The 12,357-nt window shown below is 52.2% G+C and overlaps 1 protein-coding gene across 1 annotated transcript in view; it reads right to left on the reverse strand.

Annotated features, from left to right (window-relative positions):
* Nucleotides 1–12,019, reverse strand: part of CYRIB (CYFIP related Rac1 interactor B) — a 156,548-nt gene extending 144,529 nt beyond the window's left edge. The window contains exon 1 of the mRNA XM_007447984.1: nt 11,902–12,019. The gene's annotated coding sequence lies outside the window, so the exon portion shown is untranslated. The remainder of the gene's footprint in view (nt 1–11,901) is intronic.
* Nucleotides 12,020–12,357: the final 338 nt, after the last annotated feature.

Raw genomic sequence — 12,357 nt, forward strand, 5'->3', positions numbered from 1 at the left:
GCTTCAGGAGCTGGTCTGTTTTGTTATGCGCCGTGTAGGAAGGGATCTCCACTTTGGTTTTCTTGCTTTCCCTGGAAACAGCAGAGTTCTCAGTTTCTTAGAAGAAGAGACAGAAAAGAGGTTTTCTTCCCATAAAAGTAACATAGCCACCACATTACAGAAAATGTGTCCATGAGAGAGAGGAAAAGAAATTCGTCCAGATTCTTATCCGCCTTCCACTACCTCTGACACCATTTTGGAGTGTATTTCCTTCCAGTCTTTTTTCCTATATACGACTGCTTTGCTCAGTTTCGCCCAGCCTCCCTGGGCCTTCACCTTGAGTGGCTACAGCAGAACTGATTCAGGTCTTTAGTTATGGTCAAACGCTTAGGTTATTTCCAACTTATTTTGTTATTGTCAAAAAAGCTGAGTTGAAGATCTCTGTGCAACATTTTGTCTAGATTTTTTATTGTTTCCTTATGACAGCTTCCCAGAAGTGGGGTCACTGGGTCAAAGGTTACAAAGATCTTCATGGCTCTTGATATAAATTGCCATGATTGCCCAGAAGGGTTGATCAAGGACCCAGCTGGCCACCAGCAAGAAGATACAGGTGCCTTCCCAGGATGACACGGTTCACAGGCATCCTGGGGGGAGGACGGGGCACCGGATGGATTTTCTCTTGAGTGAGCTCTTAGAGAACATTCCAGTCTCTGCACATCAGCAGGTGCATCTCAGGTGCTCTTCAATCCCTGCTGCTGAGTGGCAGCTCCATAATGCGTAGGAGAATACGCTCCAAGGCGGAATCAAACACTCCCTCCTGCCCCACTTAACATGATCGGGAACAAAAGATCAGGTTCCTTTTCTTCGGGTTTTAAATGTCCAAGGTCTTGAGACAAAGATCGGGTTAGCTGGAGAGAAGCATTTTCCAATCACATTCTCAGCCATGATCATGGGGGAGGGGGTCCCTGGGGGAATGGGTGGGGGACATTCAAAAGGTCACAGCTCACCTATTCCTCATTTACTGCCGAGAGGGAGAGGGCCAGGGTGAAGTCAGAAGTATGCAAATTCATTTTTCTACACTTCCTCTGCATTTCACCACTGAAACTTTGAGAAACACTGCTTGGGGAAACAGACAGTTCCACTGGGGGTGTTGGGGTCAGGGGGAGGAGGGCCTCAGGGAGCTGGGGTCATCTCTAAAGACTGGAGTCCCCCATGGGCCCAGGAGGCCCTTTCAGATCAACTCCAGAATGGGGCATTCAACCACAGATGTGAGGTGTGCAGGAACAAGGACAGTCCTAAATCTAGGAGCTGCTGTGATCAGAGACTGCTTTTATTCAAAAAACGGAGTCGGGCCTCACTAGGCCAGGAGAGGCTGTGTCCTTCCAGTCTACTAGGTCTCCCACACTGGAGCTGGACCCCCCAAAACTCTCCAAAGTTAATCACACTCAAGCAGAAGAGACCCCTGAAGTAATTATACACACACGTGTAACATATGGCACGCCACCGGGTCAGGACAACTACACATTCTCAAGATGTCCTCAATGTATCACAACATACAATGGAACTGTATCTCATGCTCATTTAACTTAGCTATATTCAGCTATACTTAAAGGGCCAAATGCTTTTTTTTTTAAATTTAAATAATAAAAGTGTACTTTGTCTCTTGTATTTAATTGAATTTCTTTTTTGGATATTGTACATTGTACTTTATTGTATACTGTACACTACTCTTTGTGCTATACATTTACGCACACGTGTTACTGCACAGCATCACATACACAAAATCACGTGTGCACAAACGATCCTTCAGGGGCAAATTAGGAGACTGTCAGAACCATGCAGTTCTGCCTGCTGAGCTGACTTCCGGACTTCACGATTGAGATGTGTCCCCTGTGTAAGGTTTCTTCTCCTTTGGTGCTTTTAGGTCTTGAGGGATGTGTCTGTCTGTCAGGAACTAGCAGAAAATCAGTTTCGGATTAGAACAGGAAACCAGACCTCCAAGCCTGGTGAGCGCTGGGGAGGCCACCATGGCTCGGCAATCCGCCTGCCACGGACAGGCTGTCTGGTCACGACAACTCCTCGCTGGGCCACGAGGTGGCTGTGTGGTCCTTAGTAGGGCTTTTACCTCCCTGGTCTGATCATTCTTTCAGTGAGTGACCTAGATGACTTTCAAGTTCCTGCGTGACTCTGGGCAACTCACATCACCTCTCTGGGCTTCCATGGGCTGTGTGAACACGTTCCAAGCTTGGATGAGAATCAGAGCTTCCCAAGGGGGATTCCTAGATGAGATTACACTGTGTTGAGATACTGACCTCCTCAGCACTTTGGGTGGGTGGCCCCAGGGTCAGTCATCTCCAGCCGAGAGATGCTTCCTCTTTTACTGCCCATTCCCCAACCCACACCTTATAACTTCTGTTTCCTGAGCGGGCTGTGGCCTGAAAAAGGCTGAGAAGGATGGGACTAGGTGATCTTCAATGTCCTTTCCATCTTATACCAACTGCCCCACCCTCAGCAGTTAGAAACAGGTGGTACACAGGTAAAAGATTATGCTACATGGGGTTCCTCTAACTGGGTGGCGGGGACCGATGCGTCAGAATCATTCGAATGCTTATTAAAAATGTGGATTCTTGACCCTCCCACCCAGGAAGCTTAAACATACGCAAGTCATGGTCAGATAAAAGAAATACTGGGCAAGAGGAAACACACACATAGAATATTCTGGTAAATTCACACACTGAAAATGGATGGGGGAAACACTACAAGCCCAGCGATTCATCCTGTATCCACCTTATTTTCTCAAGTCTACAGTGACCAATGCCCAAACACTGGGATTTTCCTGCCCAATTCAACCATCCACCCCAAAGCATGAACCCAGAGCACACTTCCTTCCCCCAGAACTTTGCCTCGCTGGGGGAGCATGCAGACAGAGTAATGCAGACGATGCATGAGCTACACGTCCCAACACCAAAGCATCAAGAGGTGTATTAATAGCACCAGTCAGTTTCACACTGAATTTACCAAAAACCTCACCACTCAAATTAGCCCAAGTAATCTACTTACAAGAGTCATTTATAAATTCGGAACTTCCTGGGCTGACAAGTTCACAGTAGGTGGCTCTCGGCAGTGATGGTTGCCAAGGTGCCTATGACAATGAGATGCCCACTTAGAAAACCACCACCGTCTTCTAGCAACATCTAGCATCGTCCAGCAGCAGCTGTGTCTGCTCCTTGGTAGACAACTCTCTTCAGAGATTTTTCGAGTTATGTTTGAAGTACACTCAGAAGTAAAAACAATAGGTAGGTGTTGAAGCTGGTGCAGCACTTTGCATTACAGCTCTGCTTTTTAATAGCCTCTAAGTGTTCTCTGTTTCCTCATCTATAAGGTGGGGATAATATAACTTGCCTCACAGAGTTACTGTGAGGTAAGAAATACCATCTGCAAAGTACACATTGTCCATGCTCGATAAGAGAAAGTTATTACTATAATAAGGTAGACGAAAGAACCCAAAAAAACCAAAATCACAAAAACCCACAATGTGACATTTACAGGAGCCTTCTTATTAGGGAGGCCTTTGGCTGGGTCATAAATGCGACACAAAGTGTCAGATATGCTGTCTCGCTCCCCAGCTCCTGCTCCCCTGCCCCCATCCCCTTCCATCACCCTGCCGCCCTGTCCTCTGGTGCCCGGTGACTCTCCCTACTGTCCTATCTCCAAAGCTTGCTAGAGCACTTCTCCAATTCCTGAGGGACAGGATAGGCTTGGAGGGGCTGCGCTTGGCTGAGCCCAAGGAAACAAATCCAAATTCTTCCTTCTTAAGCTGCTCAGGCCCTTAGGGACGTGTGTGGGGTGTCAGGGGTCACACAGTATTTATGCCCCTCAAGGACCCATCACCGGGCCCAGCGCGTAGTAGGTACTCACTCATCGTCTGTGTCTGAATAGCAGGATGGACCTACTTTCTCCACAATGAACTGAAAACTTGACGGCTACGAAAGCGTGTTTGGAAAGGACTGTGAAATACCCCTCAGCTTTCGTTTGCAGCCTGCGGGACCTGAATGCCCGCACTGGCCGGTCTCCAGTGACTCCAGAGCTTGGGGCACTACACATTCACTGTATCAGTTCAGGGGAGCAGAGCAGACAGCTTAGGGTTTTTCTGGCTGAGTTTCACTTCCTGGCTACCTTCTGTATTCTACTGCACCTCTGGTTTTGAGCGAAGCTGGGGCCAGAGGCCAGCACACAAACCGGCAGTAAAGGCCTCCCCTCCCCTGGGACTCCTCCCAGAGTCCCAGACCCTGAGGCTGAGGAGACAGGGGCCTCGAAGTACTGAGCACCTGTGAGAGGCCAGGCCCTACGCCAGGCCGACTGCGCCCGTTTCCGACTTCAGAGCCACAACAAGCTGCAAAACAGGCACTGGGATGCCGGGGGAGGTTAGGCAAGCTGCAGAAGACTCCACAGTTAGGGAGTCATGTGTGAACCAGGAGGTACCAGGTCCCTTTCAAAGGAGAACCCCAGGGGGGCCAACCCCAGCGTTCAGTTTTGCATAAAAGCACTGCAGCAGTTTGCAATTACCTTACAGACATACCTACCCTCCCATCAAATCCTTTTCCCGTGTCACTGCCAGAAGGATACAGCCCTGGCCTGAAATCAGCACTGGACAAATCCGTCCCCACCCAGCGGTGACTATGTCTTCGTGGTGAGGGGGTTTCTTTTCGTTTTTGTTTTTGTTTTTTTGCCGTACGCGGGCCTCTCACTGCTGTGGCCTCTCCCGTTGCAGAGCACAGGCTCCAGACGCGCAGGCTCAGCGGCCATGGCTCACGGGCCCAGCCGCTCCGCGGCATGTGGGATCCTCCCGGACCAGGGCACGAACCCGTGTCCCCTGCATCGGCAGGCAGACTCTCGACCACTGCACCACCAGGGAAGCCCAGGGGGTGTCTTTTTGGAGTGTTTCTACAAAGGGGCTAGGTTAGCAACTAGAGCACACATTACCTCATTCAGTCCTCCAGACAATCCAGAGAGGCAGGTGTTATTAGCCCAGCTCTGTCCGAGATGGTTCTGGCTCAGCAAGGCCCTGCGATTCGCCCAAGGTTACACAGCTACTGAGCAGTAGCGCCAGGACGCCTCCGGCTCCGCAGTACAACAGTATCTGCTGAGTGGGCACTGGGGTAACACTCCACAGAGCCCCCAGCCGCCGGACAGAGCCGGTCCCAGGAGACTCCACGAAGCGAATGAGTCAAGGATGGAGCTGTTCTTCCTCCTGTTGCCCAGGCCTCTTCCCATCCTCAGCCCCTCCGCATGGCTGCACCACTGCCCTCCCCCGCTCACGTGAGGGTGCTGACTGGGATAAGGGAGAGGAGACCAGGAGCCTGGCGGGGTGCACGGCTTCAAAGCCATCACTTTTCCCGCGTCGGGCCTTCTTGTTCACTGTGGGTTTAAGGGCTCAGTCCCCTGCCAAAGGAAGGTCAGGGGCAGAGGTACCTTCTGCGCTGGAGGACGTCCAGCCCCCAGCATCTCCTTGGCCTCAGAGCCTTGCACTAAGGCGGCCCTGAGGCGCTCGCAGAAAGACACTCTGGAGCCGTGTGATAAGCTCGGTTTGGGAGCCAGAAGACCTGGGTTCTGGTCCTGACTTTGCCTCTTGGGCAAAATGCTTCCCCCTCTGGATCCCAGTTCCCTCATCTGTTCAATTAAGAGTACGGGGCAGAAAAAAAAAAAAAAAAAGAGTGGCCCTCCAAGTGTCACATCCTAATCCCCAGAATCGGCAGATATATGTTACCTTACAGGGCAAAGAGAATTTGCAGATATGATTAAGTTAGGGATCTTGAGATTATCTTGGATTATCCACATGGGCCCAATGTAATCAAAAGAGACCCCATTAGTGAAAGAGGGAGGTAGAAATGTCAGAGTCAGACAGAGATTGCAAGACGCTACACTGCTGTCTCTGAAGATGGAGGAAGGGGCCACAAGCCAAGGAATGCAGGCAGCTTCTAGGAGCTGGAAGAGGCAAGGGAACAGATTGCCCCTATCCAGAAGGAATGCAACCCTACTCACACCTTGATCTTAGCCCAGTGACTCCGTTTCGGACTTCTGACCTCCAGAACTGTAAGATAATAAATGTGTGTTGTTTTAAGCCACTGCATTTATGCTAATTTGTTATAGCAGCAACAGGTAGCTCCTACAGCTACTCAGCAGAGTCCACAGTAGAACCTGGGAGACTCTGACCTTGGAGTCTCAGCACACTCCATGGAAGCCCCAGTCCCCATCTTCACAAGTGCAGCCCTTGACCTCCTGTTGTGTGATCTTGGACAAGTCACGGACTTCTCTGAGCCTCAGTTTCCTCCTGCACAGTGTGGGGATAATGATAACACCCATCTCGTCATCTGTGAGGACTAAATAAGAAAATGCACATGCAGGTGGCAATGCTGTATATGCCCCTGACTCCTATTCTGCCCTTTTCCTTTACAAATGACAAGTTTTGAGCTCCTCCAGACTACTCTTTAAACTATCTTTGTTCACTGGTGGAAGCTTTGAAAACTTCAGACCTTCCAAACTACTCAAAATAAGGAGGATGAAATGTTCCACATCTCCGCAGAGATGAAACTGCTTAGGAAACTGTCCTCCTAAATTCTACTTCTTTCAAAAGAGTCTTCTAAGACTCCCTGACTTCAGGGATGATTCCCTGGTTGTCTTGCTTAATAATTTGCTGCCATGGTATATTAATATTTAACAGACACCTCTGTTTCCTCAAAGACAGAATTACTTGTGAGTTTTCTTTGTGAAGCCAGAAGAACATCTTTGGAACTTCCCTCTTCACCCACGTGCCTGGAACTGAAGCCTGCTCTGAGCAAGAGGCTCCTGCTCAGTCCTTCCAGACCTTATCACGGGTGAAGGCCTGGCACACACCCCCTGCTTCCCTCCCTTCCCTCCCTCTCCCACCCCACCTGGACTGCCCAGAGCACCCGGGCCCTGCTGGGCTACGGAGAACCTCTGGGTGGGTGGAGGGGTCTCTTCTCCACCCTCCTTCAGTCCCCACTGTCTACGTATCGTGTGATTTGGGGCATGTCTGTCTCCTCTGCTAACTAAGCCATCAGCTGCCAGGAGCCTCCGGGACTATATTCTGATTCACATCCTCAGTGCCAGCTGGGGTCCCAAATGAATGAGGCAGGTGGGGACCTCCAAGCTCTTCCTACTCAAAAGTGTAGTCCACAACCCAGAGCATCACATGGGGAGGTGTTAGAAATGCAGGCCTTCCGCCCACCCCAGCCTGTGACTCAGAATCTGCAAGGGAATCCCTAAGGGATCCGGGGGCACACGCCAGTTTGGGAAGTGTTGCAAGGTGTCCCCCGGTTCTGACATGCCCTATCCCACATCCCTCGATTTGACCACCCAGCTGCCTCTTGACTTGCGGGCCTCAGTAGGGCTCACTAAAATGTAGCCTGTCATTAAGCAAAAAACATTCACCTTAGGAACCTTCTAGAAGCCTGCCACTGACTATGATTCTAGAAGCAGCATCTGAAATGTACAGCCCCCGCCCCCCCAGGGTGACTCCTGGCATGTGTGACCCACTGGCTCTCTGAGTCTCAAGGAAGCCCAGGCAGCTTCAAAATGTTCAGGGCACTCCCCTTCAGTCCTGTGGCTCTGGCTACCCTCGTGTTCCCCATCCATCAGCCCCCATAAATGGATGACTGCCAACAGCAGAGACAAACAGACCGGCAGGCCACCTGCCCCTCGCAGGCCCTGCGTCCACTACTCTTGACATTTATTCAACTTGGAAGGAAAAGGAACCCTTCCAAAACATGCTTTCAGTTTTTTTTTTTTTTAATAAACCCTGCGATTCCTCTAATGGCTTCAGATTATCTTAAATATTTATAAAAATCATTCTCAGCATCACTTCTTTAAACAAATCTCCTCGTCAACTTCGATTATTTATGTATTTATGAACATGATGTCTCCTTCCCTCGGAGCAGATGGCAGCTAGTAAGTCTCTGCAAAGGAGAGGGAAAAAAATCAACGGGACAAAACGTAAACTCAGTGACTCCCCAGGTTACTCTCCTCGATAGGCTCTGGTACAAGGATCTCTCCATTCACAGTGGAAGCACCATACTGGGGCCAGTCAACAAGTGGTTTGGGAAAGCATGGAGACTTGAACTTGAATCTAGGATGAAGCTGTCATCCAAGGGCTTGATCCTCAGTGGGAATTGGAGCCCTGTTAACAGAGGGACAGGACGACGGGACTGGGGCCAGGACAGAAATAGCCCAGGGGTGGCAGGAAAGTAACTGACATTTGCTGAGCACCGTCTATGTGCCGCACACTGGGCTGGAAGGCTCCCCAGACCACCTCTGTGCTGACCTTCACAACCACCTTTCCAGGAAGCAAACACTATTCTTCATTTGAAAGATGAAGAAGACCCAGAGAGAGGAAGCCACGGAGCTCATAGGCAGCACAAGCAGGATGGAAACCCAGACAGTCTGGCCCCCAAACCCATACCCATGCTGCCTCTGAAGCAAAAAAAGGATGAGAGGAAAATACAGTTGCTGTTAACCTCATGCATCCTTGGCTACAAAGCTATTATCTTCCCTTCAACCTGGTGAGGCCAATCACCCTTTTTAAGACCATCAAAGACTTAACTCCCAAAGTGTTGGGTGATATCTGGAAGGAGTGGATACGAAGTTTATGAGAAGATATGAAATGAGTGCCACAGGCACATAAAGAGCTCACTTTATGAGAGAGGAGAAAAGACCTCTTACCCTCAGGGATGGATGAAAAACAGGATCATCATGATTCTTTCTTCATCAGGCCTTTATCAAGTGTCCCAGACAGGGAAGGAGAGAAAAAGAATAAAATCAACCCTTCTCCCCACCCTTCCTCAATTTACCTCTCTCCAGAAGCTCCAATTCAAGTTAAAAAAGGGACATGGCTCTGGCCTTTGAGACGCTTACGCTCTCTCTAGTTGAGTACACAGGGATCATTACTGCTGCTGCTGTTGATAATAATAAACATTGATGACCATGGCCATTTAACGGGGGCCTTTGCTGAGAGCATCACTCACACAACCGCAATGAGCAAAACCATTCCCCAGACAGATCGTCCCATTTTACAAATGAGAACACTGAGGCTCTGAGAGGTGAAGGAACTTTGTGACCTGCACACAGGCAGTAAGAGGGGGCAGTGAGGTGTGAATGTGGATCCTGCCCTCATGTTCAGGAGTCCTGTGAACTGGATGGAATGGGGCAGGGATGATTTTGCCTATTTATACATGAGGAAAAGAAGGCCATGACCTCCCTAAGGCTTCAGGCCAGGGCATAGCTAAAGTGGACTGATTTTAAATCCGATGTTTCACTGACACAACACTGTCGCCACAATGCTTGCTGGAAGATGGTTTCTCTGGAGAGAGAGAAACCACTTTGGCGGCCAAGTCCCAGACCTCCAAAGCCACAGGACAGTGGTCTCTTCCATCAAGGAGCTGATGAGCCTAAGGCCACAACCTCCTGGCACTGGTGCCCCTCAGGAGTCCCTCCCGTCACAGGCTCTGGGTGCTGAAGCAAGAACTGACTGAGACTGGGATTCCACAATGGGGAACCAAGACACACTTGGGAGGAATGGCCAGAGAACAAGTGCGAAAGGTCACCTACAGGCCAGTGCGCTGACCTTGAGGTAGAGACAGACTGTACCTCCACAAAGAGCAAACCATCCCTCTTTTGTTCATTCTGTCAAAAAAAAAAAAAAAAAAAAAACATGTACTGAGTATCCAGCATATGCCAGACAGCCTGCCAGGTGCCAGGGGAAACACAAAGGCCCTTGAGAAGGGAGCACAGTGCACTGGGAAGCCAGAGAGCTCTGCAGTAGGAAGTTTAGAGGAAGGACCTTGAATCTGCTGCTTAATTGGCTGAGGGTCTTGGGCCAAGTCCTGCACTTTCTCTAAGTCGCAAGATGAGAATAAAATCTCTACTTCACAGGTAACTATGGCCACTCTATGCCTTAAAAATGAATCCGTGCATATGCTTAAGCCGCAGCCGGCCACACAGAGGTGCCTGCTTTTGCCTCTTAAAATAACAGCAGCACTCAGGCTCATCTCCTGCCCTCCAGCTGTGAGAGAAAAAAAAAACAAAAAAAGCACAGCTAAGGATTCTAAGAGAAGTGCACACAGGCCTTTGAGAGCTGAGAAAGGAGAAAAGGAATGGCTGTCAGAGAAGGCAAAATTACCTGAAAATCTCCCCAAGTGACCTGCGGAAATGCATAGTGAGCCTTTATACGAAGGCCATTTCCAAGTACCCCTGAGGGTGAATCCACCCTGGGCTCCTTCAGCACACACGCTCTACCCCTCCCCATGCCTGAAGTTTAGCAAGGATCCAGATAATGCAAATTACAACGCGCCTCCCAGGATGAAAACTCAGGCCAGCTGACCACTTCTGCATATGCCCCACCTAGGAGAAAACCCACCTCTCCCCAGCTTCCTCCTGTTTACAGGAACCCCAATGCCTGGGAAATCAGCCCAGCTGTCAGCCCTGGCAGCCCGCCCCGGCGGCCAGTCATCTGGCGGTGGGAATCAAAATGAGGCTTCCTTTTCATTTCCACTAAATGCAATCTTCCAAGAATAGGAGAGGCTCAAAGTCAGAGTTTAAGCTCCTTTTCATGAGAAGTCAATATTTTCACAAGCTAATCCTCCTTGGGAAGGGGGTGGATTACATATATCCCAGGTGGCAAAATGTGGCTCTCTGGGGACCGCCGAATGGATGTTACAGGGCAAGGAAGCCAAAATGTGGGACCACACCCAGCCACTCACTTGTCAAAATTCACCACCCACCTATTCATTTCACAGGTATCTATGGAGCACCTCCCATGTGCCCCAGGCCCCCCTTCTAGGCGGTGGGGATGCAGATATTAAAGGTGACTGACAATGACACGTCCCATCACTGCGCCCTCTCCAGGCCAGGAAATACACGCTCCTCTTCTCGAGGCCCAACTCAAAGCAGCCCATTTTAGAGACAGGCGCCTAAGACTCAGAGAGGGCAAGCGATTTGCCCAAGGTCACACAGCTATTAAGTGGCAGAGCAAGGAATTAAACCTAGGTGCAAAGTCCTCGTGACACTCCCCGGCGGGGCCTCCTTCCCACTCAACCCCTCCCCCTCTGGCTCCATTTCTGCGGCAGGGGGAGGATCAAAGACCGCCGCCGGGGGCTCCAGTAAGGGAAGTCCTCGGTTCCTCTTTCCTTCCACCCCCGACACAGGACACACAAGGTTCCATACCCACGGGGTGTGTACACAACCCCAGGGAAGCCGTGCAGGCTGCAGGGGCATCCACTCGTTAACACTGAACTTACATTAAAAAAAAAAAAAATGGGAAAAAAATACGACGAAAAGATAAAGGGCAAAGAGGAAGTGCTCTTTAAACAGAGGCGGGTGGTTACCCCACGAGGAAGTCTTGAAGCCAAGGGAGACTCTGTTCACCCCCTCCAGTTCCTCAATTCTAAGAGACTGGTCTTCCAAGCCCCCAGTCGAAGTTAGCTGGGGGGTTGGGGGTGCACGGCGCCCGGAGTCAGACCCTGCGCCCGCACCTGGCTAGCAGGAGGGGTCTGCGGGGGTGCGGCCACGCCGGGCACCCCTCCCTCCGGGCGCAGCCGCGCGCTCCCCACAGCTGGGCGGACCCGGGCGGCGGCCCCTCGGCGTGCGCCCCTCGCGCCCTCCAGCCCCCTGCCCCCCGAGGCGCATCCTCGGGGCGCCCCACGCGCCGGGGGCTCCCACCGCGGCGGCGCCCCCTCTCCAACCGCAGGGCGCCCGGCGCGGCCCGGATCGCACTCCCACCTCCCCCTGCACCCACCGCGCGCGCGCCCCGCACCCCACGCCCTCCCCGGTGGCAGATTGGCTCTCAGGGCGCGCGCAAGCGAGCCGGGCGGCCCGGGCGGCGGCGCCGGAGGAGCCCCGGGCACGTACCTGGCGGCCCGGGCGAGCGGCGAGGGGAGCGCAGCCGCCGGCGCTGGAGCGCAGGAGCCTCGGAGCCTCGGAGCCTCGGAGCCTCGGGTGCCGCCGCCGCCGCTTCCGGGTTGGCGGGTCTCACGTCACCGCCACAGGTTTGCGAGCGGCCCCCGCCGCGGCGGCCCAGCAGCAGCAGCAGCAGCAGCAGCCCCGGCGACTGCCAGGCGAGAAATAACTATAAAAGGAAGAGACGCAGCGAGGAGGAAGAGGAAACGCCGTTTACCTTCGAGAAGCCGCGCCGCCGGCGCTCTCACAAAAGGAGGACGCCCGCCGAAGCCGCCTCCCCCCGCGCCCCGTCTCCGCCGCATCGCGGGGCCCGGCGTCAGCGCGCGCGGCGCCCCGGGACCGCCCCGCGCCGGCCCCCACCCCACAACCCGGGGGCCGGGGCGCGGGTGACCTTGGGCAAGTCGCGGC

This window comes from Lipotes vexillifer, unplaced genomic scaffold (genome assembly GCF_000442215.2).
Source record: "Lipotes vexillifer unplaced genomic scaffold, Lipotes_vexillifer_v1.1 scaffold796, whole genome shotgun sequence".
In the NCBI taxonomy this organism is placed as follows: domain Eukaryota; kingdom Metazoa; phylum Chordata; class Mammalia; order Artiodactyla; family Lipotidae; genus Lipotes; species Lipotes vexillifer.